The sequence below is a fragment of the Mugil cephalus genome, chromosome 1 (assembly GCF_022458985.1).
Source record: "Mugil cephalus isolate CIBA_MC_2020 chromosome 1, CIBA_Mcephalus_1.1, whole genome shotgun sequence".
In the NCBI taxonomy this organism is placed as follows: Eukaryota; Metazoa; Chordata; class Actinopteri; order Mugiliformes; family Mugilidae; genus Mugil; species Mugil cephalus.
In genome coordinates, this window is record NC_061770.1 from 54,399,881 (window position 1) to 54,426,699 (window position 26,819).

Genomic DNA, 26,819 nt, shown 5'->3' on the forward strand with positions numbered 1-26,819 from the left:
CAGGTGCAGCCAAAAACTTTCCACTGGTTAAATCATTCCCCACGAGAAAGTCAACCACCTTCATCTTATACCAAGTCTCATTCCACAAAGACTTTATGCAACTGCACATCAATATCTTTCATGCCAAAACCTTCCACTGTCACTTCAGAACCAGCAGTGAATCCATTATGAAAGGGTAAAACTCCCTCCTCAATGAAAGACTGAGAAGCAACCCTCTTAAATGAGGGTCAGAACAGTTCACAACAATATCCTGTACAGATGTGTTTGGTTCTCACTGCACTAAAAGAATAATAATTCTTCTCATTTCCCATATATTAACCTCCTAATACAGACCTTACAGGTTTCATAATTGTCTTGTGTTTACATCTGACAGCCAACAGAGGGCGCTGTTCATTGCTTTATCTTCTTGACTAAGGTTCATCAGACTGTAGTAACCACCAGTGATGGGAATAACGGGGTTAAAATAAACGGCGTTACGTTTAACAGTAACGGGGTAATTTAACTAATTACTATTTCCATCTTTATAACGTCGTTTCCGTTACTGAAAATTAAATGGGGCGCGTTTACTTGGTTCTCAGCCACGGGAGCCGCGCCGCTGTTTTTGCAGCGAAACAACCGCATAGGTGATGATGATTGGCTAAGGTGCAGTTGGCTTTCACGATAACCAATCACAGACAGTATTCAGTTTATACACAAATCACACCCACACCCAACTAGCAGAGGTGAGCATTGCTGAATGTGGAGGAAAAGTTGTGAGCCGTCACTGGTTAGTTTTCGGTCTGATGTTGTTGTATCTGCCTGTTACATTCTGACTAGAGGCCTGACAGACTGTATCATTGTAGAAGCTTCAGCTCAAAAACAAGTTTCGATCTACTCCCACAAAGACTGATCTCTGAAGGGCAGAGATTGTTGTTCCTTCTTTTTTTCTCCAAACAAATCAAATGTGTTGTTACACAATCGTCAATGGAAGCGCATAGACGAACAGCGACTGTGTTTATATCCAGCTTGTATAGTGATATCTCCCACTTTAACGATCATGGCAGCGCTCTGCATCCGAGAAAAGGGGGATTTGGCGGAATTTATCAGGCTCTGTACAGGACACAGTGATTTGTTGTAATATCAGCAGCCTTTTGAAAGAGCGGGGTTTGACGGGTCCAGTCTTCAGGTCATCAACAACTGTAATTTTATCTGCAATGTACGCGATGACGTATGAGGGAGGAAAAAACAGGCACGTAGCTCTCACAGCGGGAGGTCCGACCCGGGACTTTTGCCGATGTGAAAGCGGTATATGTCTACCAGTTGGGGTCTGAGGTGCAATAAATATTAAAAGTTCTGTGTCAGTATGTGTCTATACAATTCTACTCTATGCAACTGGGTTATGAAACCTGCTAAGAAAAAAATCAAATTATTAAACATATTTAAACTTAAAAAAAAGGAAGACTAACGCAATAGTTACTTTCCCTGGTAACTAGTTACTTTTATAGTGGAGTAATTCAGTTACTAAGTTACTTTTTGAGAGAAGTAACTAGTAACGGTAACTAATTACTTTTTAAAAGTGACGTGCCCAACACTGGTAACCACCGGGTAAACTGCAACTCTAAACAATATTTCAACTTGTCTTTGTCTTATGAAGTTAGAAATGGACACGTATAATGATTTGATGATTCAGTGGCGTAGCCCTGTTTGAATAAAGTATTCTGAGGTTGTGATGGAAGCTTAAAGTTAGCAGACTGGCTTCTCTGAGTTGTAACGGCAAAGTGCGTTCCTGTTAGAACGCAGTCTATAAGTTCCCCCAAGACTTAGGTGAAGAATAAAGAAGCAGGAGACAGTCCTTCCTTACGGTGCTTTCATCCAGTGTAAGCAAGGTACACAGATGTGGTGGGTGTGGTGGGTGTGTGCTTCTGGAATAAACCAAAAATAAGAAAAGCCATCAATAAAACAGCTCACGATGTGTTTAACCATATCACACAACCCGAAATAATAATAAAACAATCATTAGCATGAAATATATGATATGTATATATCATATACAGGAGAAATATCCATGACATAAAATATGTATATCACATATTTAACTGACAACATAGGAAAACGGTCAGTGGCATAAATATAACATAATCAAATGACCACTAGTGGCTGGATCTGGCTAAGTCACCTGCTCTGTCATGCAGCCTTCAGAACAGAGGTGATAACAGTTCACTGTGAGTCACAGAGCCACAAGATTCCTCTTAGGATGATTTGATTGTGGAACATTACCCCTCTGATGCATGAATTATGATATCCTGAGTCAAGATTTCGTTCAAATATGTTTTTACTGTTTTTAGGGCATGAAAAAAAAAAAAACAAATATTAACTCTTAAAAAAAAAAAATGATTTTCAGGAAGTTACAAACAAGTCCATGCCAGTTTAAACGTAATGGAAGAATGAACCAAACTGATATTTATCATAAATCCATGAGCACTTATGTCATTGTATGCTTTGGAAAACACTTTAACCTACTTTCAGACACTTTAACATTCTATAGCTCTATTGCTAAAACCTAAATAAGAAAACAAACATGTCACCTAAATTTATGTTTCAAAACATCTCTAAAAAGAACAAACAAAAGTCACTGCATCACTGATTTTTTTAATGAACCTTAATGAAAGTTGGCAAAGTATCCAGGACACAGTGTCACACTGCACTGCATGCAGATGTATTTGGTCTTCCGTGTGCATGCAGCATCGTGGCATCTGTTTGCATTTTTGACCTGGGTGAGCTTGGGCCAGTGATTTCCTGTGCTCAACCTGACCTCACTTGGTACTTTGGTCACTGTTATGCGCTTTGCTGGAGGTGGGGTCCCACTGGGTCTTCCTCTCCTGCTTTGCTGAAGGGAGCCAGCATTGATCAGTGCACGGGCCACAGAAGTCTGTGTCACCTTCATGGGCTCCCACAACTCCGAGGACAGCTGTGTCACTCATTATGGCGGCCACTCTCTGGTCGAAGGGGGTCAGTTCGTCCCCTCCCGTTGCGGTCACGTTTCGGTGGTGTGCCGAAATCCTCCGTTTCACCTCCACCTTCATATCGAACTATTTCTTTTCTTCTTTACTTCAGTGTGTGCGCGCTCCTCTGATCCTACACCATTCACAGCCTCACACACACGCTCCCACTCACTTCGCTTTCTTTTTGAGTTGATGCCCGATGACAGGCTACCAAACACAAAGTGTCTACGTGTCTCCACTTCATTTAATAATACTTCTACTTCTGACTCGGTGAAGTTCCTCTTTTTCGCCTTACTCATTGTGAAAACCCGATTGTGCAGAGTGGGGAATCCGCGTTCCAGGGGCTATTTAAATTAATTTGCATATTTAAATTAGGGCGTGGTCAGGGAGGAGTTTGGCACTCCAACATGTGCGCTCAATTCCACGTTGATTGGGATGTACAAACGAATACTGCTTGGATCCAGGCACACGCACACTTTGATACATCTGATTTTTTTTTTGGGCGGACGCCAGTTTCACGATTTTAGCGCACGCCGTGTTTCAGTGAGAAATCCACGCAAGTCTTTGTACATGAGGCCCCTGGTCTGTGCACACCACGTCACTGGTCAAGAGGGCACAGAAGCACTTGTACTTCCTGCGGAGGATGAGGAGAGCCCACCTGCCCCCATTCATCCTCAAGACGTTCTACAGAAGCACCATAGAGAGCATTCTGACCAGCTGCCTCTCTGTGAGGTGTGGAGGCTGCAGCGCCTCCGACTGGGAGAACGTGAGGAGAGTGGTGAGGACAGTGGAGAGGATCATCGGGGCCCCTCTTCCCTCCATTCAGGACATCTCATCACAGCGCTGCAATTCCCAAGCCCGTAACATCATCAGTGACCCCTCACACTCCCACCATGGACTGTTCTCCCTGCTGCCCTCTGGAAAGAGGCTCCACAGCATCCGGTGCAGGTCCACCAGGTTCAGCAACAGCTTTGTCCCCCTTACCATCAGACTGTTGAACTGTTGAACTCTTAACTGGACTCCGCTTCACACATATACATAACTTTTACTGCCATTTTGCACCGTTATTTTGCAGTGTGAACATTGTTGTACATTGTTGTACATTTTTGAACATTTTTTAAAACAGTTTCTTCTTGCACTATGATTCCTATTGCTGCTGCACTTTATATTGTACTTTCATTGTAATTTTATTATAAGCATGTTCTGTTGTTCTGTAAACACCCTGTGCATACAAAATGACAATAAAGTTAATCTAAGTCTAAGGCTACATGACTTATGTTGGAACTACTTAGCAATGCATGACGTTCACTTTTTTGGACACGTGGTTAATTGCAATTTTCTACTCATTTGAAGTAACATTTTCAAAACTAAAACAATAATTATTGTTACTTAGATACTCCTGCATGTCATCATATTTTTTATTTATTTATTTTACCTCAATGGTTCTCCTGGAATAGAAGGATTGACAAGATATTTCAGCAGTGGTCAACGTGTGTGGCTTCCTGTCGGCCATCTTGGATTCAGAGGAGGTTCACTTGTAGTTACAACAACTAACCACTGAATGAACCTAAATGGAGGGTGGCAGCAGAGAGCATTCTAATGGCCGATATGCAACTTGATTTACCTTGATCAACGTACATCACCCAGTGTTTAGAAAATGTTTGTGTGCTGGTTTATATCAGGACAGATGAACAGTATCAAATCACTGTACAGTGTTTATTCGTTGTATAGACATTTTGTTCAGCACCCACTATTTTATGTATTCAACCTGACACCACACTGATGTGAGGCAACTGTTGAGGCTGACAGTTTAGCAACAACAGCAGGAAATGCAAAAGTATATAAATAAGTTAGTGAGCACAGTGAATGATGCCTGTTGTCTTCTTGTTAACACATTAGCTGTGGTTTAAGTGTGATTATGCCCAATATTGGCTATCACACCTCTCTGTGTGAAGAGGAACTGACAGTTTCTTTACAGGCCTTACTGAGTGAACTGTGCAGCACAACTGAACAACACACAGGTTCTTTCAGTGCTTTGTGTAATTAATTCCCCCTCTATGTATAGAATCTCTGAAGTTTCAGTAGAAATAAAAGTTAAACTAAAGAATGTCTGTACTCTCTGCTCAGTACTCTCAGTGCTCCATTTAATACATGGGCCAGATGCAGATAAATGCAGAAGGATTAAACATTAAGTTTGGAAATTCACTTGGTCAATACTGACCCTTTCAGTCATTATCTGTGTGCATTGTAATTCTATATACATACTGTATGTTGGTATGTCTACACAACACACACTTCATCAGTACACAATCTGTGAATGCAACAGCAGCAACTTCTGCAAAAGACACAAACTAATAATATCTGCTGCAGTCAGGAAATGTAGGTGTCAAACAACTGCTGTGGTCAAGTCTATAGTCGTATAATTGGTTCAAGCTTTTTGTAAAAGGGAAGGAAGCACAGGGAGGTTACACTACGAAAGACAAAAAAGGCAATGTTACTTGTCTCTTTGCAGTTTGAAGAACAGTTTGACATGAGCAGTGCAGCACAGTGAGACAGAGCTGGATGTGGAGATGGGACAGACTGTGCTCTGTGTGTTGGTCTTATCCTGTAAGTACATTTATGACTTTTCTGTTTGAACGGTGCGGATCAAGTGAGTGAATGGAGAGGATTACAGATATCACTGGTGGAATTTGTGTCTCTGACAGTCTGAACAGAGCAGACTTTTATCAACATGATGCCTGGTGCCTGTGTCTTAACCCTGTTCACTGTTTAAACCAGGATGAACTCAGCCTCTGTCTATGTGCAAACACGTGTTATACATCGATGGAAAGATTGATTTCTTGAGTTTTAGGTACCTGCACTTATTCTTATGAAGTTCGAGCCAGTTGCTCCGTGCGTTAAGAGTGAATGATGTGGAGGTTACGACGTCCAATGCGTCTCTGAGCTGGTGATGTGTCTAACAGAGACGATCATTTGTAGCGAACGAAAAGATCGAGTTGTCACTGAGAATCAATCTTTAAAAAAAGTCCATGCAGGCTGGGGCGGGACTTTACTTGATGGGCACCTCATGCAGCCAATCCCATGTGAGGACCGACTAGGATCATACCATTGTGTTTAAACGGCTCCAAATACAGAGTATAATGGTACGGGCCAGGTACAAGCAGAACAACAGAGGACAATAAATGAAAATTAAACAACAGTTTAACAATAGTAAGTGTACTTTTTTGAAACAAAACAAAATGCATAAAACACATGAGGCACGTGAGGGCATTGAGGGCTGGCAACAAAGAAGAGGTGAGAACTATACAGAGACACAGTGACGTGTGGTCAGCGGAGAAAAATCATCACGGAAAGAAAAAAATATGATGAAATAATTTAAATGGTTATATTTATCCAGTGATTTGTACTTTAAAGTATTTATTTTTTTCATTTAGCCTCACCAATTTTGATTATTGTTTATTCAAAATCGCTGAATTTTTGAAATTTCCCATTCAAATGTTTGGAAGAGAAGCCGGTGAGGCAGCAGCGAGCTGAGCCTCACCTTGGATTATCAACCCCTCACTAACTGTATATAATAATAAAACGGTTCAAACACATTTAATATATGAACTGATTTTCCATAGTTGTACACTGATGTATATAATGTACATTTTTTGTCACCAACTGTATGCGTGTAACGTGTTTCGTGTGCTGAGCGATCATACACGGCTGAGAAGAGGTTCTTGGTGATGCAGGCAGTTCTCTTTCCTCATGGCAGGGGGCGCTCATGATCCCAGATATTCGTAAGTGACAGCAAGCTAGGCTAGGTATGACATACAGTTAGCAAGTCAAGTGCAGCGATCCATTTATTTTTTCCGCTCTCGTCCAGCCTGACTTCCAACATAGAGGACTACATTTCTAAGCTAAAACAATCTTCTAAAGTGGACTTTCAATCTAAGCAGGAGATAATAATTAAAGGGAGACCAACGCCGGGGCTGAAAGGTTTGCTTCAGACTATGAGACAGAAGGTTACCCGCTCTTTTCAAACGGAGTGGTTTACACGAAAAGACTGGCTGTGTGGATGTCCTGCTAGAAACCGCCTTTTCTGCTTTCCTTCCCTTCTTTTCTCAACTTGTGGCAATGTCTGGACTCAGATGGGATTTTATGATTTGAAGAATTTCTGTGCCAAATATAAGTTACAATGCTTACTGCCTTCTCCATCACACTTTAACTAGTTTCATGTTTTCTTTCCCACCAAGGGTTAACTCAGTTTGTATTTGCTGTGGCTGGACCGGAGGTGACAACATGTTAAACCCTCTGCAGAGGTGTGAGGTTTGTTAAAAAGAAGGAAGTAGACAGAGACTATCTTGGTACAGAGCAGAGTGACACGTTGTGAGGACTGGATGTGAGGACGATCTCAGAAATCTTTCTCTAAAACGGAGTGACACGTTGTCAGTGCTGGATGTGAGGATGGGACACACTTTGCTTCATGTGCTGGGATTATTGTGTAAGTACATCACTTTGAGTGTTGTCTAAGAAGTCACTCCAAAATCTACACGTGTCCAGCTAGAGTGACATGAGGTGACTTCTCAGTTCATATCATGTGTAAAATAGTTGTGAGTTCAGAGTGGACAAGAGCTGGTTTAACCCAATGCAGTGGTGTGAGTCTTCTTCTTAATGCAGCAAAGGAAGTGGGACTAATCAAACAGAAAATGATTCAGCAGTAAATCCCCACATAGTTCACTGTTTCTTTTCATAGGCTACAATTTAAAGTTTCTCTTCAAACAAAATGCTTGTATTTCAAAGGTCAAAGAGGTTTTTATTGTCATTTCAAGCATATATGAGAGGATGAGAGGACGTTCCTCCAGGACCATGGAGCTACTTGAAGACATAGGACTAAGTACAATACTAGAAAATTCCCTCTGGGAAATTTTGAAGGGGCTACGGGAGCTAATGCCGGGGGTACCGTCTCTGTCAACATGGGAATTAGCACACTTTGCCAACATTTAGCACAATTAGCTTATGGTTAGCACAGTTAGCTTACAGTTAGCCTGTGTGTGAGAGAGTAATGTGCGCTTTTGCGCGCATTACTCCTGTGTTTCCTCCACAGTTTCCTGTGTGTTTGTGTGTGCGTGTGCATGTGTTTGCATGTGTGTGGCGCACTTGTGCGCGCCTGTGTCTGTGTATGTGGCTCTAATAACATAAAGTAATGTGTGTGTTTATGTGTGTGTGGCGCGCGTGTGTGTGTGGTTGAGGGTGAGGAGGGTGCGCTTGCGTGCGCCTGTGTGTGTATCTGTAATTACTAAGTTACCTGTGTGGGTGGGGAGGTGTGTGTGTTGGTGTGTATTGTTGTAACATAAATGTATGGGACACAGGGATCATCTGTATTAACAGCAGAAACATCTAATTAATGAATTGGTCTCAGCTGTGGCCCAGAGCTGCGGCTCAGGGGTTGCCGTGGCAACTCACAGTGGTCGTCAATGACGACAGAAGCGCGCGGAGCCGGGACACAGAAAAGAGCGAGATTTCCCCCCTTTTTGCTGGTCTCACATTTGGGCTCACTGTGACAAAACGGTAGCTCCTATCAGAAAAACAAGCAGACCGTGGGCGTCCTAAGACATTCCTGAAGACTTTGATATGGTTTTTGTCCTTGTAGAGTAAATATTTTGGACACACTCACGGGTTAAACACAAAGGTCCTTCTCCTTTTCTCAGAAAATCTTTGCATTGAAGTGAATGGAGAGCAGACAGGTACTTTACTGCGAACAGAGGCTCACAGTTTAAATTCTGTACGTCTCACTGCTTTGCTGAGCACATTGTAAGAGACACAACAAGTTTGTCTACAGCTGCGGAAAAAAATCATGTCTCTAGTGTGTAAATTTTGGCCAATGGGAAATTTATCGCACTTTTTCATGACTTACGTCTCTTACGGCTTCGCCCCGAGCCTCCAGTCTACAGCAGCAAGATGTAGATTGGAGGCTCAGCCGTTGCCCCGTAGCCCCTAACAAGGGACTGAACATAAAGAGGATGTGTGCAAGCTCCTGCAGAAAACAGTGTCAACAGTGCAAGAACAAGAGACAAACACTACAACACAAACAGTACAAAACACTTGGGAGACAATGCAGCTAGAAAAAGACATTACACAGAACAGAGAGCAGCACAGACTGATAATCAGACTAACAGAGTATGAGTTAGGATGGTTGGAAACATTTGACTGATTAGCAGCATCATGTGTGCAAGGGATGCAAAGATGTGTGCAAAGGACTGACAGGTTATGAGTATAGTTGTGATATTATTGTGGTTGTGGGTGAGTGTGTTTATGTGTTTGTGTTGTGTCCAGTCTCCGTCAGTTCAAGAGTCTGATGGTTTGAGGAAGGAAACTGTTCCACAGTCTGGTTGTGTGGGCCTGAATGCTCTGGTACCTTTTCCCAGATGGAAGGAGGGAGAAGAGTGTGTGAGGGGTGTGTGGGCTCATCCATGATGCTGGTGGATTTGTGGATGTAGTGTGTGGTGTAAATGTTGCTGATGAAGGGTTGTGAGACTCTGATGATCTTCTCTGTCCTCACTATCTGCTGCAGCATCTTGTGCAGTTCCCAAACCAGACAGTGATGCAACTGATAACTATTGTTTAGAAATGATCTTTTCAAGGAGTCAGACATAAAATGATATAAAGCAACATGTGAATATCACTTCCAACACTCATTGTCTATGACCTCACAGTTTGACTAGTTCTACATCATCTTTACCATCAAGAGTTAACATACTTTGTATTAGCAGTAGCTGGACAGGAGGCGTCAACATGTTAAACCCAGAGCAGTGGTCTGAGATGTTGTGGGGGCTGGATGTGAGGATGATCTCATATTGATGTGAAGTGTAACTTCTTCTTTTCTCACGGTTCTTTCTTCCTCTTCAGATGCTGCAGTTGTTGCTTCCTGGTATGAAGTTGAAGTCTTTGTCTGAAGCAGAGTGACACGTTGTCAGTACGTGAACTCAGAACAAACACAGTACAACTCAATGCAGTCATGATGCACTGGATATATACAATATAACACACACAAATATATTGTGATTTTAGGTAAAGTGTTGAAATAAATATTTACTCTAAGTTCGTATGGTTGTAGGTTTGATAGAATCAAGTGTGAACTGAGTTTGTATTTGCAGTAGGAGGACAGGAAGTGTCACAGTGTTCTGTGGTCAAACCCAGTGTAGTGCTTTGAGTTTTAGTGAAGACAGAAGGAAGTGGGATGGACTAACAGGACAGAAATAAAACATTAGCAGAACCCCAGTGATCTCATACTGACATGAATCTTCTTTTTGTCCTCACAGTTCACTGTTTCTCTTCATAGACTGCAGTTCCAAGTTTCTCTTGATACAAACAGGAAGTATTTCTCAGGTACAACAACAGAGTGTCAGTGCTGGATGTGAGGATGGGACACACTTTTCTGTGTGTGCTGTTGTTGACCTGTGAGTACCAACTATTTATCTTCATACATGTAGGCAGGGTTTTGACAGGTGATCTGATGTAGTTCAGGAGCCAACAACTGTGTTGAATAGTCACAGACAAATAATATTGGTTCTTCATTTGTTACATTTTATTCACTAATCTGGTTCCATATGGAACTGTAAATGTCATAAGAATCCCAGTTATTTTTAAATATTCCTTTATTGTTGATGTTTTGACTTTTATTTTAGTGTTGGATACACTCCTCTACTGTGGACATGCTCAAGGTCAGTTTCTCTATTTATTGTTTTTATTCATTCAAGATTAGTCTGAATGTAATTCATCCCTGAATAGTTTTGTCAGTATATTTATTACTTTAATCTATGTATCAAAACAGATTGTAGAGTAAAATAGAAGTCCGTTTATTTTATGTTGTTAACTGAGTAAAGTTGAGGAGAATATTTGTGTTTGGTTGTAGATGCTGTGCTGACTACTGACCCCTACTGGTCACCTTTGTTCACTGGAGAGTCTGTTACCTTCACATGTGACATGAAGGAAGGAGGAGTCACTGACTGGTATTATAAAATCGACAAGGATGGTGAAGAAGTTACTCCCTACAACACAGATCAACGCTACAACATTAAATCCTCTGTCTCCAGGCAACAGTGGTGAATATCAGTGCTTGGTTACAACAAGAGATCAACTCAGACAAAGTTTAGTAAAACTGTCACTTTAACTGTATCTGGTAAGATCTCATTGTTTATTGTCTTATAAATATTATTTGAATGTCATTGAATTTTAGACTTTGATCAGAACCTCTGTATTTAACATGAAATGACTTCATGTAGCTCTGCCCCCATGTTGAAATGGACATAAATCACAGCTGCTTCAAAGTATTTAAAACTAATTATAAATATAGTGACCATCCTTTTGTCAAGTTAATTAAAGTAATGAAGAATTCAGAAAAGTATTTTACTGAAAGTGGCAGGTTGATATGACAGAAGATTTGAACATATATCAAAACATTTTCTCATTTTATTTATAACATCAGATAAACCCAGGGCCACACTGACATCAGGACCAACAACCATACCAGTAGGAGGCAGAGTGACACTGACCTGCTCTGTGGAGCCCTCTGCTGGATGGAAATATGAGTGCTTCAGACGTAGCACAGACGCCTCTGAAGTTCAAGTCAAAACAAATGATGGAGAAAACAGAGTTATCAGTGTATCACAAGGAGGAATCTACCGGTGCAGAGGAGGAAGAGGAGGAAGAGGAGAACCAGTTTACTACAACCGATCACAGTGATCCAGTCCCATTAAGATAACCTGTGAGTTCAGTTATTTAGTTTGAAATATTGATGATTTTATATTTTTCATTGGAATTATTGATGACACCTACAATGTTGAGTTTTCTCTGTTGATTTCATGTTTCTATTTGTGTCCCAACTGTTCATATCTGGTGGAAACAGTTTCCAACAAGGCTGTTGTAACACAGCAACACAACTGGCCTCAGATATTCAGAGGTGAGAAGATCACTCTGACATGTGAGGTCCAGGGAGGTGAAGACACTGAGTGGATATATGACTGGAGAACACCCTGGTCACCTACACACTGGACAGACAATAAATACTGGACTTTAACTGCTTCTAAGTCCAGCAGTGGAGACTACATGTGTAGGAGTAGACTCAGAGATGACTCATATTCTTCAACAGAGTGGAGTGAAGCCATCACACTGTCAGTATCTGGTAAGATAGTTATACTGGTTTACACTGGAGGTGTCCATTTAGGTTTAATCCTTTTGTGAATCAGTGAAATATGAAGTCTTATTACGAAATGGTGTAATAATCTGCTGTATATGTATGTATGTAATAAATTGAAAGATAGCAGTCAGCCATACAGGGAAATACAACCTGCAGAACACAAACGTTGAATGTAATCTACCATCAGTACATAGTAACATGTTTTCATTCTGATAAAACCTCTATCAACAGGTAAACAACCTGTCCTCTCTGTGTCTCCATCATGGCTGAGTCCTGGAGTCTCTGTAACTCTGAGCTGTGAGGTTGAACATCCATCTGCAGGATGGAGGTTTTACTGGTATAAAGCTGTTCCTGATCTATCACACAAGTATCAATATTACAACTATGAGCTGCTTCCTGGTAGCATCAATGGAACTGAAACAAGATTCCTACATCTTGATGGACAGACACACACAGCAGGATATGTGTGTAGAGCTGGAAGAGGAGAGCCAGTGTTTTACACTGATTACAGTCCACCTCAGTTTGTCTGGTCTGGAGGTCAGTTTCTATGTTCATGACTTTCTTTATCTTTCTATTAACCCAGGGTTTAGTCTGCTTCCAGTAAAACATGTCTTAAAACTAAAGACTGTCTCACATGTTAAATAGATGTTAACATTTATGTTTCCAGTGTGGTTGAAATAGTTTAAGATGTATTTCATTACTTTATGTAACTCAACATTTATTTTTAAAGCTGTTAAATATTATTTCTATTTTATTGTGTATATTATTGTACAGTAGATTTCATGAGGTGTGACTCTTCATCATGGTTGATTTTCCAGATTTCCATTCATCAGCGTCTCTCACAGTGAATCCTGACAGAGTGCAGCACTTCACCTCTGACTCTGTCTCTCTGAGCTGTGAGGGAAACTCTACTGAGTGGAGAGTGAGGAGGTTTACTGATGATGGCGTCCTGTCACACTGTTCTACCTGGGGGACAATGACTGGATCAACATGTAATGTTAATAGGTTAGGGGACAGTAATGCAGTGTACTGGTGTGAGTCTGGATCAGCTTTCAGCAACGCAGTCAACATCACTGGACAGAGTGAGTATTAATCACATGTTACTGTCATCACCCTGAATCTGCTGATCTCTACATTAAATGTCATGTTGTTTGACCGTTTTCAAGCTGATGGTATCATCCTGGTGAGCCCTGTCCATCCTGTCACTGAGGGAGATTCTGTTTCTCTTGGCTGCAAGTGAAGACACAAAATGTTCTTTCTACGTGTGTTTTTCTATCACAATGACAAACTCATCCAACATGATACCAGAGAGGAGCTGATCATCTCTGCAGTGTCAAAGTCAGATGAAGGCTTCTACAAGTGTCAGTCCTCAGGAAAACAATCACTACAGAGTTGGATGGCTGTAACATGTGAGTTAGTTTTCAGTGTATTTTTAATAGTAGCAGTCGTCATATGAAAAGACCATTTCTTAAGTTGATTTATACTCATATTTAATTGAAGCTCATTATTAATTACAGCAGTGTCCAGGTCTGAGATCTCTTCATTTCTTCTTCCATTGATCGTTGGACTGGTTTGTGGAATTTCACTGATTATTCTCCTGCTGCTGCTTCTTTGTTGCTGCAGAAAAATAAAGGGTGAGACATTTTCCAGTTGATCATTTACTAAAAATCACTGATAAATTCTGATCTTATGACATGAAGTGAAGAACACTTGTACACATATTTGTATTTGTCTCTTTTCCAGATGCATGCAGTAACCGGTTGGTCCAACACTCTTGTCTCATCTTGATCATCATAACAATACTTTCCATGTTCCTTATTAAACTCCTTCATGCTTTAGTCTCTCTCAGTCTCTGAACATCAACCAAGGCTCTGCTACACAGCAAACAGTGAACCAGAATGAAACTCAAGTTTACTCCTCTCTTCTCCATGGTCAGCCTTTCCACTCATTCTTTTCACAACTATTTCTAACACCCACTTTGACTTTTCAATCAAAAGCTCAAGTGACTCATTGGATGTTGTCTTGATTTTCTCTGACCTGTAGCTAATGTTTGTGTCTATGAATCAATCAGAGGCTCTGGAAACACAGGAAGTGGTACAGTAGAAACTTTGATTCATGTGGAGCTGTCAGACATTAGATTATTATCAGTGACTCATCTAAACTCATAGAACATTCTGATTTCAGGGGAACCAGACCATGAATCCAGAAATATTACATCTCATCTTCAGCTTCAAGGTGAGGAGTCACTACTAAAACTATCAAGTCTGATAATATTTTAGTTGTTATCACAACTACCAACCTCTAATAGTACATAGAGTGTGAGAGTCATTAAATAATCTGATGCATTTATCTTAACAGGGAGACATGACAATGAGAAGAGCTCTGACTACAATAATGTGAATCCTGAATCTTTTTCATGTGTCACATGGAGCCAGTCTCAGAGAACCAGTCAGATCCCTGCCACAGTCCAGACTGTCAGCCAGGATGAAAATCAGCAGCACATATACTCCTCTCTTCTCCACGGTCAGCTCTCCGTTCAAACAAACTTGCTTACAGAGCTGCGATGTGCTTCAAGTTCATGAGCCGTTACATTAATAACAACAGTGTTTCCTGCTCAACTAAATCAGCTTCTTTAAAATGATTTTCCTTTGTGCTGATTTTCACTGACCTACAGGTGATGCTTGTGTCTATGAGTCACTCAGAGGTCCTGAAAACACTGGAGATGGTACAGTATGAACTTTGATCCATTCACAGCTCTCCAACATCATATGATTGAAATTCAAGCCAGTTAAAATGTTCTGATTTCAGTTGGACGGGCCGGTGGCTCCACAAATGTCAAATCTCAGACTGAGCTCAGAGATGTTGGACAGAGGAGTGAGTACACAAAACATTACACAAGTCAATTATTGCAAATTCTCAGTTCAAACAACAATACCACAAACTGTATGTGACTTTACCAAAAGTTTGTGGACACCTGAATACCATACCTGTACATGCAGACTGGGATTGTTTAATTTTAGTTTCTAAACTCAGCTCAGAACATGTGGAATTAACACAAAGTAACAGACTTTGTTTATATTGTTAAAGGTTTAGTTTCTGTCTAATCTTTACAGGAAAACGAGGTGATCCAGGGAAGAGCTCTGACTACTAGAATGTGAATCCAGACTCATCTACAGGTAAAATGTTTAGTTACTGAGTCATTTTCAAATGAATGAATGAAAACATGTCATATCATCATTTAATGCACAAACGATAAGGACTTTTTGCTCATTTCATAGAGCCACTGGCACAGGCGATAAGAGATAAGGATATAACCGGCGTATTGACTGGAAACACACAACTTAAAATCTGCTTGTACGCAGACGATATTTTAATGAGTCTTTGTAACCCTGAAATAAATAAGTCTCCCTAAATGATTGTGTCTACTTAAAGAATTTGGTACATACACAAACTAAATTTACACAAAACCCAGACGTTGACGTTTAACGTAACCATCTAAAAACATTTATAGAGCCTGTAAATTCAAGCTGACTGGTGACGTAATTAAATACCTTGGAGTGCACAGACACTATTTATGATCAGAGCTATAGCTCCATAACAGCCGACATCAAATCAGATCTAAGTCGCTGCTCATTATTACCAACAAATGTGTACAGTCGCATAGACGTAATTAAGATGAATGTACTGCCCAGACTCCTGTTCCTCTTTCAGTCATTGCCAATCAATGTACCTCCAATCAATGGCCCTACACTGCTTGGAAGATTACTACAAAGCAGCACAGCTATGCTTCCTGGTCAACTGGTGTGATCCAGACTTAGATGTAAAATGGAAAGAAATAGAACAAAACTTCATAAATGCACCTCTACCGTCTATATTGGGAGACAATACCCTCCAGAAATAATATTTACATAAGTCTATTAGTTGGACTGTGACTCCTCTAAAGATCTGGCACAAAACCTCAAAGACCCAAAATTTGAAAGAAATGCATGAATATCACAGTGGGTGACATCTGACACAGATTTCACAGCAGCCAAACTGGACAGCAGATTTACATCCTGGATAAATCCAGTATTACCTCATACTGTAAGGTCTCTACCAACTCAGGGTTTAACTCAGGGTTTGAACAACTCAGGAAAAAACAGGATTTATTTAGATATTTTCAAATGAGAGATTATTAAAACTCCTGAAGAGGAGGGAGGGAATCTGATGGGATATTCACCGATGCATATACAGGAAACCCCAGCAGAAAACTGATCTCCAGGATTTACTCAGCTTTACAAACAGACAGAGGCCTCTCCACACTGTACCTGGGAAAAACATGGCAAGATTCTTCATAACTCCTAAAATGAAAAGTTCACAGACCAACAATCCAGACCATGGACAACGTTGGAGAGGGTGTGGTACAATAGCTGCTGTCCATTTCTACATATTCTGGGAACGTCCTAATATTTCTTCATACTGGGCAGATGTAATAGTAGTAATCAGATCAATATTTAACCTGCAAACCCATCTCAATTTCAGCGTAATATATTTAGAAAAAAACATCCCAAATGATGGAAATAAACAAGACAGATGTTTGTTACAGTTACTATTAACATGGAGCAAAAAAAGCAACAACCAGGAAATGGGTGAGTAACAAGTGTCCAACAATTTCAGACTGGATAGAAACAGCTGAAGAGCGTGGAACATAGCCCATGGAAGATATTCAAACACCATGTGTCTTTGTACGCCCGAGTGGAGGTATAGCGCTTATAATTTTCTGATTCATTGGCCAAAAATAGTCCCACCTGGGTGAGACTGGAGGAGAGTCTCTGCAACCCTGTTTCCTTCTCAGATTTCACTGATAATGTTACAGAGTTAATGAAGTGTGAAGAAACACAATAATCAAAACAGTAAATTACAAACCCAGATTGTTGTTTGATTTCAGGTCCATAAAGAGAAGTGCATCATCAATGAAACAAGACAAGTCTGGACAACAACATGAAGAACAACATTCATCTGTAAACATGTGTTTGATGACATTTATTCAACTGCTGCCATCCAGACATCAGACACATAGTCATTAATGAAGATCAGATGAAAGAATGACCTCATCTGGAATTTAATGTCTGTATCAATGTCAACACTGATGATACTGTCTGATTATTATATCTATTGTTGTTGCACTGATGTGGTCGATCTGCAGGTTAAATACACCATCTATCTATAGACTGTAACATGATGTATATTCTACTTTATTTCTGTTTAGTCTCATCAATAACTCAGTTCATTAAAGTCAATTCAATGTTTAAATGACTGAATGATTGTTGAGTTTCATGGAAGTGTTTTTGGTTTCCATCAGTCTGTGTCTCTTGTGCTGCTTTTGCTGCATTCTTACTGTCCTTTCTTCTTCTAGTGCTTTTGTTGTGTGCAGCACTGCCCCCATGTGTCACAATGAACAGTCTATGGTCACAATCAGCAGCAACAAGCTCAGCTGAAGACTGGAAGACTTTTACTATACATATATATATATTCACTGAACACTGTAGTGTATAAAAAGTCTTAATATTTAACTTGTGTTGTAGATAAATATCTTTATTCATGCTGACATTTACCATCACAATACTGAACAGGATGCGTCAAAGTGTTAAACAGAGGGATGGGATGTTAGTTCTGTTGAAAAAAGAAGGAAGCTGACAGAGACCAATGCCAAGAAAAAAAGAATATGTCTGATCTCATTTTCCTCACAGTTCTTTCTTCCTCTGCAGTTGTTGCTTCCTGGTATTAAATCATCTTTGAAGAAACCAGAGAGGCTCCTGAAGGAAGTTCTCCTCTAGCAGCTGGTGATAAGGAAATAGGACAGCTGTTTTGTGGAGCTATAGACATGATGATATATTATCAGATTGGTATTGTTTGTGTGATGCCATTATTCAGATGTAATTTGTCGTCACCTGTTTATTGTCAGGTGCTGTGGTCCCCTCTCTCACTTGCTACTGTGTTTTTGTTGTGAGGGTATTGATTGTGGTTTTCTGGATTACATTATGGGATGAAAAATTTCCAAACCAAATCACCACTTGTTCTTCACTTGTCACTGCCAGATTTACTTTCCATTTCTGCAGAGCATACATGTTGGTGTTGTGTACAATCTCATCAATGAGATCTATGGGAAACAGTTGCCTAAAGAAATCGGCTGGTTCTCTTCCCTCAACATTCACCCTCCAGTCTCCTAGAAAAGGGGGCAAGTTTCCATCAAAATTGTTGTCTTTGAGTTTCCAGACATATTTGAGGGATTGAGTGCAGGCAGGTGCCTTGTGAACATTTCTCTGGGCAGGTACCATGCAGACATTTTCCACAGCTCCCTCATCATGCAGACCTCCCTCTGCATCCTGGCCCTCATCATCTTGACTGTCAGCATGCTGACTCACTGCATCCTGACTGTCTGCATCTCCTTCATCATCCTCATCTCCTACGTCTCTATTGTTCTCTGGCAGCCACTCATCATAACTGTTCTCACTATACTCATCTGCACTTGTGGTCTAAAAATATGACAAATTGATAATTTTTTACTAACAAATTACAACTAATCTGCACAAAAATGCATATAAAAATGTATATTTTTTAAACTAACTTATAGGCATACCCAAAATGAAATGAACTGCAACCAAAATAGTCATAATAAAAGATAAATGAAGATGGCGGCGCCCTTTACTGCTGCGGCTGCATGTGCTCTCGAAAACTTGCGAGCGTTTGAACAAAATACGCCGTCTAGCACGCTAGAAACAGTGTATCCATCCAGTAGGTTCACTAACTCCCATCATGATGAAGTTATTCAAAAGGCTGTTAAAAGAACACATTGTCTCCAGACTCCCCTCCACATTCGACCCATTTCAGTTTGCCTACCGGCGGAACCGCTCCACTGAGGACACCATCTCCTCCGCTCTTCACCTGAGCCTGGCACCTGGAGGAGAAGAACACCCATGTACGGATGCTGTTCCTGGACTACAGTTCAGCGTTAAACACGACCATCCCACAGCATCTGGTAGGAAAACTGGGACACCTGCGCTTCAGTACCCCCCTTAAACAACTGGCTGCTAGACTTCCTCACCGACAGACCTCAGTCAGTCCGGGTCGGACATCACACCTCCAATGTCATCACCCTCAGCACAGGCTCCCCTCAGGGCTGCGTCCTGAGCCGCTTGCTGTTCACTCTGATGACACACGCCTGCGTCCCCAGGTTCGCCACCAATCACATTGTGAAGTTTGCAGATGACGCAACGGTGGTGGGCCTCATCAGAGACGATAACGACCTGGACTACAGAGAGGAGGTGGAGCAGCTGGTGGGCTGGTGCAGAGACAACAGCCTGATCCTGAACGTGGACAAGACGAAGGAGATTATCGTTGACTTCAGGAAGGACTGGCCCAGCCAGGCTCCACTGCTCATCAACAGCTCATCTGTGGAGGCGGTCAGCAGCACCAAACCTCGACCTCACCTGGTCTGTGAACACCACGTCACTGGTCAAGAGGGCACAGAAGCACTTGTACTTCCTGCGGAGGATGAGGAGAGCCTCTCTGTGTGAAGAGGAACTGCCAGTTTATTTACAGGCCTTACTGAGTGAACTGTACAGCACAACTGAACAACACACAGGTTCTTTCAGTGCTTTGTTTAATTGATTCCCCCTCTATGTATAGAATCTCTGAAGTTTCAGTAGAAATAAAAGTTAAACCAAAGAATGTCTGTACTCTCTGCTCAGTACTCTCAGTGCTCCATTTAATACATGGGCCAGGTGCAGATAAATGCAGAAAGATTAAACATTAAGTTTGAAAAATTAATTTGGTCAATACTGACCCTTTCAGTCATTATCTGTGTGCATTATAATTCTATATACATACTGTATGTTGGTATGTCTACACAACACACACTTCATCAGTACACACTCTGTGGATGCAACAGCAGCAACTTCTGCAAAAGACACAAACTAATAATATCTGCTGCAGTCAGGAAATGTATCTGTCAAACAACTGCTGTGGTCAAGTCTATAGTGGTATAAGTGGTTTGACCTTTTTGTAAAAGGGAAGGAAGCACAGGGAGGTTACACTACGAAAGACAAAAAAGGCAATGTAACTTGTCTCTTTGCAGTTTGAAGAACAGTTTGACATGAGCAGTGCAGCACAGTGAGACAGAGCTGGATGTGGAGATGGGACAGACTGTGCTCTGTGTGTTGGTCTTATCCTGTAAGTACATTTATGACTTTTCTGTTTGAACGGTGCGGATCAAGTGAGTGAATGGAGAGGATTACAGATATCACTGGTGGAATTTGTGTCTCTGACAGTCTGAACAGAGCAGACTTTTATCAACATGATGCCTGGTGCCTGTGTCTTAACCCTGTTCACTGTTTAAACCAGGGATAAACTCAGCCTCTGTCTATGTTCAAACACATGTTATACATCGATGGAAAGATTGATTTCTTGAGCCCGACTGAAGAGTGAAGTTGAAGTTTGAGATTGTGCTTGTTCGTGTTGTTGTTTTGGCGTGGTTACGGCCGACAGTAACCAAGACGTTCTGCAATAAAGGCAAGTTTGTTTAATAACGCCTCATTATTTGTCACAAACGCAACATTGGTGTCAGAAGTATAACCGCCAAAGTTTGAATGGCTAACCTCCGCTAGCGCGGCTAGCCCGGACCTGGCAAATTCATGGCAGAACAGCGGAAAATGACCGGAGCTCGTCCGAAAATCAAAGAGGAGCCGATGGACAATGCTTATGCCGGTATATCAGGGCATGAGGCGGAGTTTCACCGTGCTTGAGAGCATGTTGCTCACATAAAGCAGTCAGCTAGGAGGCTGGCTAGAGAGGCTGGTCTCGGCTCGGGGAGCGCGGAAGAGCGCGCCGGCGGGAGAACGCGCACGGCAAGCGCCGCAGAGCTGAATGTAAACAAAGATGGCGGCTCCCGCTATAACCAGGTTCAAGTGAAGACGCCGAAATACTCCGGTATGGCGGATGGGAGGCCTTCCACGCCCAATTTGAACTCTTAGCACCGGCTGCAGGCCGGTCAGAGGACATTAAAGCGCTCCAGCTGGCCCTGTGCCTTACAGATGAAGCTTTGTCATGCTTGCTGCTGCTTTGCCCAGCCGAAAGAGAGGACTATGCTATGGAGCTCTAGTGGGAGCTCTGCAGCGCCGTTTTGGACAATGCAACCAGCCTGGTGTTCTGCGCTCAGAACTGTCAAACAGGAAGAGGCAGGCCGGGGAGGCGCTCCAGGCATTGGCTAAGTGAACTGGCCAGGGACCAGTTCATCTGGGCCATAACTCCCAGGGAGCTGCGCATACAGACACAACTAGCGCGCCCCCATAATCTGCAAGAGGCGCTGGAGCTGGCCTTGGAAAGAGAGATCATCGGAGACACCACTAGTAATGGCATCGGTGGCGACCCTGTGGTGAGAACTGCGGTGCAGGAGGGCCCAGACCAAGCGAAGCCGGCATGGGCAAATGAGCGTCACTGCAATCGCCACACAGCAACAACCGGCCTCTACGAGGCCCTCCTGTTTTTCGTGTTCAGTCTGGTCATATCAGCGTGAGGTGCCCCAAGCAGGCTGGTGTCCAGGGAAACGCTCCGGGGTCTGTGTAGATGGGACGACACAGACCTCTGTCCCTGTGTCCCACCATGCTTTGTTGCCTCGGGACGGAGCCCAACTGTACAGACGGGGGAGCGGGGCTCCACTTCCCCCAGAAGCAGATGACATCACCGAGGCTGCGAGAGTGGTGGGCTGGACCCACATGGGGGATTTCTGCCATGTCCCCATCACCCTGGCGGGGGCTCCATGTATAGCTCTCATCAACACCGGCTCCACGGCAACACTGATGAGACCCGACCTGGTCCCAGCAGGGATACAGTAAAAACCCTACTGTGGGGAAAGCTGGGGAAAGTGATTTGGTGGCTACCCCCTAGCTTGGAAGAGGGGGGGGCAACAATGGGAGGGCTTCAGTGAAACTTTTAAAGTGTGGGTTGCAGCGGTGCGGCCCCCGTATATTAGGACGGACTTCCTGGGGGCGCCCACTGTTTTTTTAGCCTGGGGAACAACACACTGACATTCCTGGGGGGGCCCACATTTGGGAAATGGTCCCCCCCCCCCAGGCCCCAGGGCCACACCCACCAACCTCACAGCAGCAAGGAAATCAGGGCCGGACCCCCCCCCCAAGTTTTTTCCCCTACCCCCCTTTCCCCCCAACCCCTACCCCACTGTTGAGCACCCCCCCCCCTGACCACACCCAAAAGCGGTGGGAGGCAACTGCAGCAGTACGGGATATGAGGCGCACTGTGAAAACCCTGGACCGGGCAGCGCGGGAGTTGTGGCTTATTTTTGGGCTTAAGGGCTTTTTGTGCTCTAACAGAAGAGGAGGGTGGGCCCCCCACACACCGGTGCAGCAACGAAATGGGGTCCCCCCCCCCCCCCGGCGATGCGCGGGCCCCATAAAAGCACCCCCCCCCGCCTTTCCTGAGGGCACCAACTGCTGGGAAAGGACAGTGCTAATTTAACGAGATGCGAAGACGGGCATCATCGAGCCATCTGTTACCCCTGGGCCTCGGGGGTTTGTGATGCCAATAAGAAGAAGAGTCCAAAGATGGGTTTCGTGTCCACTACAGGCCCTAAACAGTGTGACCAAGAAAGATCGTACCCGTCCCCCCATCGACAAATCTTAGACTTGGTGTCCGCTCATCTTGGTTTTCCTCCTTAGACCTTCGCATGGATATTGGCAGGTGCCCCTCAGCCCCCAGCCAGACCAAAGATCTTTCTGTCCCGGGGGAAAGTTGTGGCGTCGTCCTCGCTTTGGCGTGCACGCTTTGGAACGGCATGGGCTGAGTGACACCCCCCCAAGGGGGTTTTGGGTCACTTGGACGCATACTGGCCCAGGGGGACTTTTCCATGCCCCTTGGGGGGCCTTTTGGGCGGTTTACAGAGGATATCGGCGGCCGGCCTAAGCTTCCCCAGACAAGTGCGCTTCATGGGAGGAGTGGAGTTTTCTTGGGGCACAGGGTTGGGGAAAAAGGGGCTTAAATTACAGGAGAAGGTACAAGCAGTGAGAGATGGCCGGGCATCACTAACTTGCGTGAGCTGAAGAGCCCCTGGGAACTGGCGTTTTAAAATACAGGCGGTTTGTGCACGGTTTCTCTGCATAGCTGCACCCTGTTCCTCCTGCAGAAAAAGACAGGTTTTTTTGGGACTCCGAGTGCGGCGGGATTTAGCTCAAAAGTATTAGAACAGCACACAGTACCCTCCAGCCACTTGTCCAGTGGGGCCCTTAAGGGTTAAGGGGGCTGCGAAAGGGCCCCAAGTGGGTTTTGTCTGCAGCTTCCTTGGTGCCCCCACCTGCTTTGCCACAGGGGCATAAGTGGGTTCTGCCCGGGGTTTCAGGTGGGGCCCAACTTGCTGAGTTGCACGGACCCATGTGGGGGCCTCTATCTTCCCCACAGGGGCCGAAGGGGGATCAGACTGGACCTTAAATGGGGCCTTTTTTATGCCTAAGCCCACTTAGCCCACTCATCTCTTATGGGGCTCATACAACCCCCACAGGGGTTTTCCATGGGGGCCATGTACCTCAAACCAATGGGACCTGAAAAAATTTACCCGTTAAACCCCCATGTCCACTCAGAGATTAGGATTAGAGTTTTTTATTGTCATTGCAGGGGTAGCTATAAAAATTACATTTGCCCACTGCCCATATTTCCCCCTTGTGGGCCCCACATGGACATGCGGGGTGGGCTCGGGTTTTTTTGGTCAGGGCTTCATCCTACGCAAATAATGACCCAAAACTCTATCCAAGCTCTACCGAAACTACCTCAGAAAAAAACAAGAGGGAAAGCTTGAAAAAAAAGGAGGACCATGTCCCCCATGGCCCAGTCTCTAACTTTAACCCCATGGAGCTTTTTGATGAACTGGACAGAAGAGTAAAAAAAAAGCCCCTACAAGTCCCACACAGAAATTCCCCCAACCCCCTTTGTTTTGAAAAGTGTCATAAACCTTTCAAAAAGTTTTTGCCTCTGCCAATTAACCCGTTTTTAAAGGGGGTGAGCCCCGTGATAGCTGGAGACCTTCCCAAAATGTAGCTTTCCAGTGACATAGTTTCATCAGGTTAGGTTAGTTTGTACAGTTTATAAAAAAGCTTTTGCATCTATGGCAGCTTCCAAAAAGTGACACGTCCGTGGCATCTGTGGCCGCGGAAACCACTCCTGGGAAAGGCTGTGTTAAAAATACAGGGAAAGAACACAGACAAAAAACTAAGTTGCAAAATATAGCTTTTTGTAAAAAAAAGTTCAGGCGATAATCCCACAACCATGCAAAACAGTAAAATGAAAAAACTCCTTTTAATTGAAGATCTCATCTTCCGTAGCGCTTTAACCCGGAGCCTATCCCCGCTGGCATCGGGCGAGACGGGGTCTGTATGTCATTTTTAAAATCTGTGATGTGACAAAAAATTAATGAAAAGATGCAGGTGAATGATTTGACTCATGTTTTATTTTTAAGGTTGATTGATTTGATGATATATGGAATAATAATACCTTTTGTTTGATTTGTTTTATTAAAGGTTATATTGAATTACAATATATGTCCGATCATAATGTCATTAGCTGATTAAACTTAAGTTGATAATGGGTTTTCACAGGCATTTGCTACTAAACCCAAAAGGGAGAGCACTGGAACCAAATGTATATCTATGTATTCCTCACAAGAGCAGTGTGTAGTAAAGAAATTTTTGCTTATCGCATTGGGGAAAGTTATTTTAAAGAAAATGAGCTTAAGAGTGGACGAGAAGATAGGGGGTAAAAAAGGACGGGGGTAAACCCTTTTGAAACAGGAGCCCTTTGGGGAAAAACCCAAAAAAAAATACTGATAAAGCAGGTGTTTGAAACCCGAGGAAAAAATGAAAAGGTATTTGGAGTAGACACGAGCCAGACCATGTGGCACATCTGCCCAAGGCCACATGGGTCATCAACAGGTTTAAGACAATTTTCTAAGGGGATGATTTGGGTTTAAATAAGGGGCGGTGAGGGTTTGCCCCATGTAGGGGAAGGACAAGGTTTTGGGGCTTGTGACGTCCCAAAGGGATAAAAAGAGGACAGTGCCCCGCACTCAGAGCGGGGTCGTGGTGACCAGTTTTTTTCCTGTGTGCGCCTCCTTTTTTACCGGCAATAAAGATCAGTTGGGCTAGCTTTTTTGACCAGGTATTGAACACATAAAAATTTTTACCCGGTCACTTCTCAAAGGACAACCAAAAATAAAGAACAACACTATAAGCATGAAAAAACAACGATGAAGGAAGAATAGAATTTCAAGAACAATTAGGAAAAAAAAAAAAAAAGCTTTTATTTAAATATTTCTATTCTCTCCACAAAAAAGGCCTATTTTAATTTATTTTTTTAAATTTTTCCTAATTAATGAAGGCTCCTACGGGGGGCGCGGTCAGAGCAAAATCACTAAAACTGGAAGACTTTTTTTAGAGCACATTTTTTTGACCTTTGGTGCCCATGAGTATAAAAATGTAGTTTACTAACTGTCCATTCTGCTACAGGTTTTTTTCTATCTACTGCAACAATGACCCCTCATTTCTATCTGAACACCTTGAAAAGAGGAAAAAGCAGCCCGAGGTTCAAAATAAAAGTCTGTCTTCAGTAGAGACTTGCTTGGTCTTTCAACACCTAGAAAGAGGGAAATCTAGACCAAATCTTTTTTTAGTATTTTAATACCTTAATCAAAAAACCCCTAATTTTTACTAAACATGTAATTATTAAAGGGTGTGAACGTTTGCGTACTGCTAACACCAAAGTAAACAGACAAGTGGTGTATGGGTCTAATTTAAAACAAATGAACAACAAATAAAGAATAACATAAAGTAACTGCAAATATAAGTTACGTTTACTGCCTTCTCCATCCACTTTAATAGTTTCATGTTTTCTTACCACCAAGGGGTTTAAATCAGTTTGTATTTGCTGTGGTGGACCCGGAGGTGACAACTGTTAAACCCTTGCAGAGGTGTGAGTTTGTTGAAAAAAGAAGGAATAGAAGAGCTTTTTTGGTACAGAGCAAGTGACCGTTTTTTAGGATGGAAAGTGAACATCTCAAAACTTTCTCAAACGGAGTGACACGTTGTCAGTGCGGGGTGTGAGGATGAGACACACTTTGCTTCATTGCTGGATAATTTTGTAAGTACCATTTTGGGGTGTTGTCTAAAAGTCACTCCAAAAAACTACACGTGTCCCCGCTAGAGTGACATGAGGTACTTCTCGTTTATATCAGTGAAAAATAGTTGTGAGTTCAAGTGGACAAGGAGCTGGTTAACCCAAACAGTGGTGTGAGTCCTTTTTCAAAGCAGCAAAGGAAGTGGGGGCTAAATTTCCCCCTGGGGAAAATTTTTAAGGGCCTACGGGGGCTTAAAAGCCGGGGGTACCGTCTCTGTCAACATGGGAATGAGCACACTTTGCCAAATTTTGCACAATTAGCTTATGGTTGCACAGTTTGCTTACAGTTAGCTGTAGCATGTTTGTGTATCCCTACTCTTCCTGTGTGTATTGTAACGTAATAAAATAAAGTTTTCCCGTGTGTTTGGTGTACATTTGGTTTTGTGTGCTTGCGTGTGCCTGGTGTGTATCTGTAATTTTTATTTACCTGTGGGGTGGGGAGGTTG

The 26,819-nt window shown here is 42.7% G+C and overlaps 3 long non-coding RNA genes across 4 annotated transcripts; all 3 read left to right on the top strand.

Moving 5' to 3' along the window:
• Window positions 1–5,500: 5,500 nt before the first annotated feature.
• LOC125023419 lies at window positions 5,501–10,966 on the top strand. The gene is made up of 6 exons (XR_007114601.1): window positions 5,501–5,588; window positions 7,220–7,467; window positions 9,873–9,939; window positions 10,286–10,423; window positions 10,652–10,687; window positions 10,879–10,966. It is a non-coding gene; the product is annotated as an uncharacterized LOC125023419 (long non-coding RNA).
• A 2,546-nt stretch (window positions 10,967–13,512) lies between these two features.
• On the top strand, window positions 13,513–14,189 carry LOC125023486. The gene is made up of 3 exons (XR_007114621.1): window positions 13,513–13,571; window positions 13,680–13,796; window positions 13,906–14,189. It is a non-coding gene; the product is annotated as an uncharacterized LOC125023486 (long non-coding RNA).
• Window positions 14,190–14,361: 172 nt separating this feature from the next.
• LOC125023431 lies at window positions 14,362–17,232 on the top strand. 2 transcript variants are annotated; one of them, XR_007114606.1, is made up of 6 exons: window positions 14,362–14,397; window positions 14,598–14,685; window positions 14,837–14,887; window positions 14,971–15,036; window positions 15,276–15,338; window positions 17,090–17,232. It is a non-coding gene; the product is annotated as an uncharacterized LOC125023431 (long non-coding RNA). The 2 variants fall into 2 exon arrangements; XR_007114605.1 differs by lacking the exon at window positions 14,362–14,397 and having other exon boundaries at window positions 14,552–14,685.
• The last annotated feature ends 9,587 nt before the right edge of the window (window positions 17,233–26,819 follow it).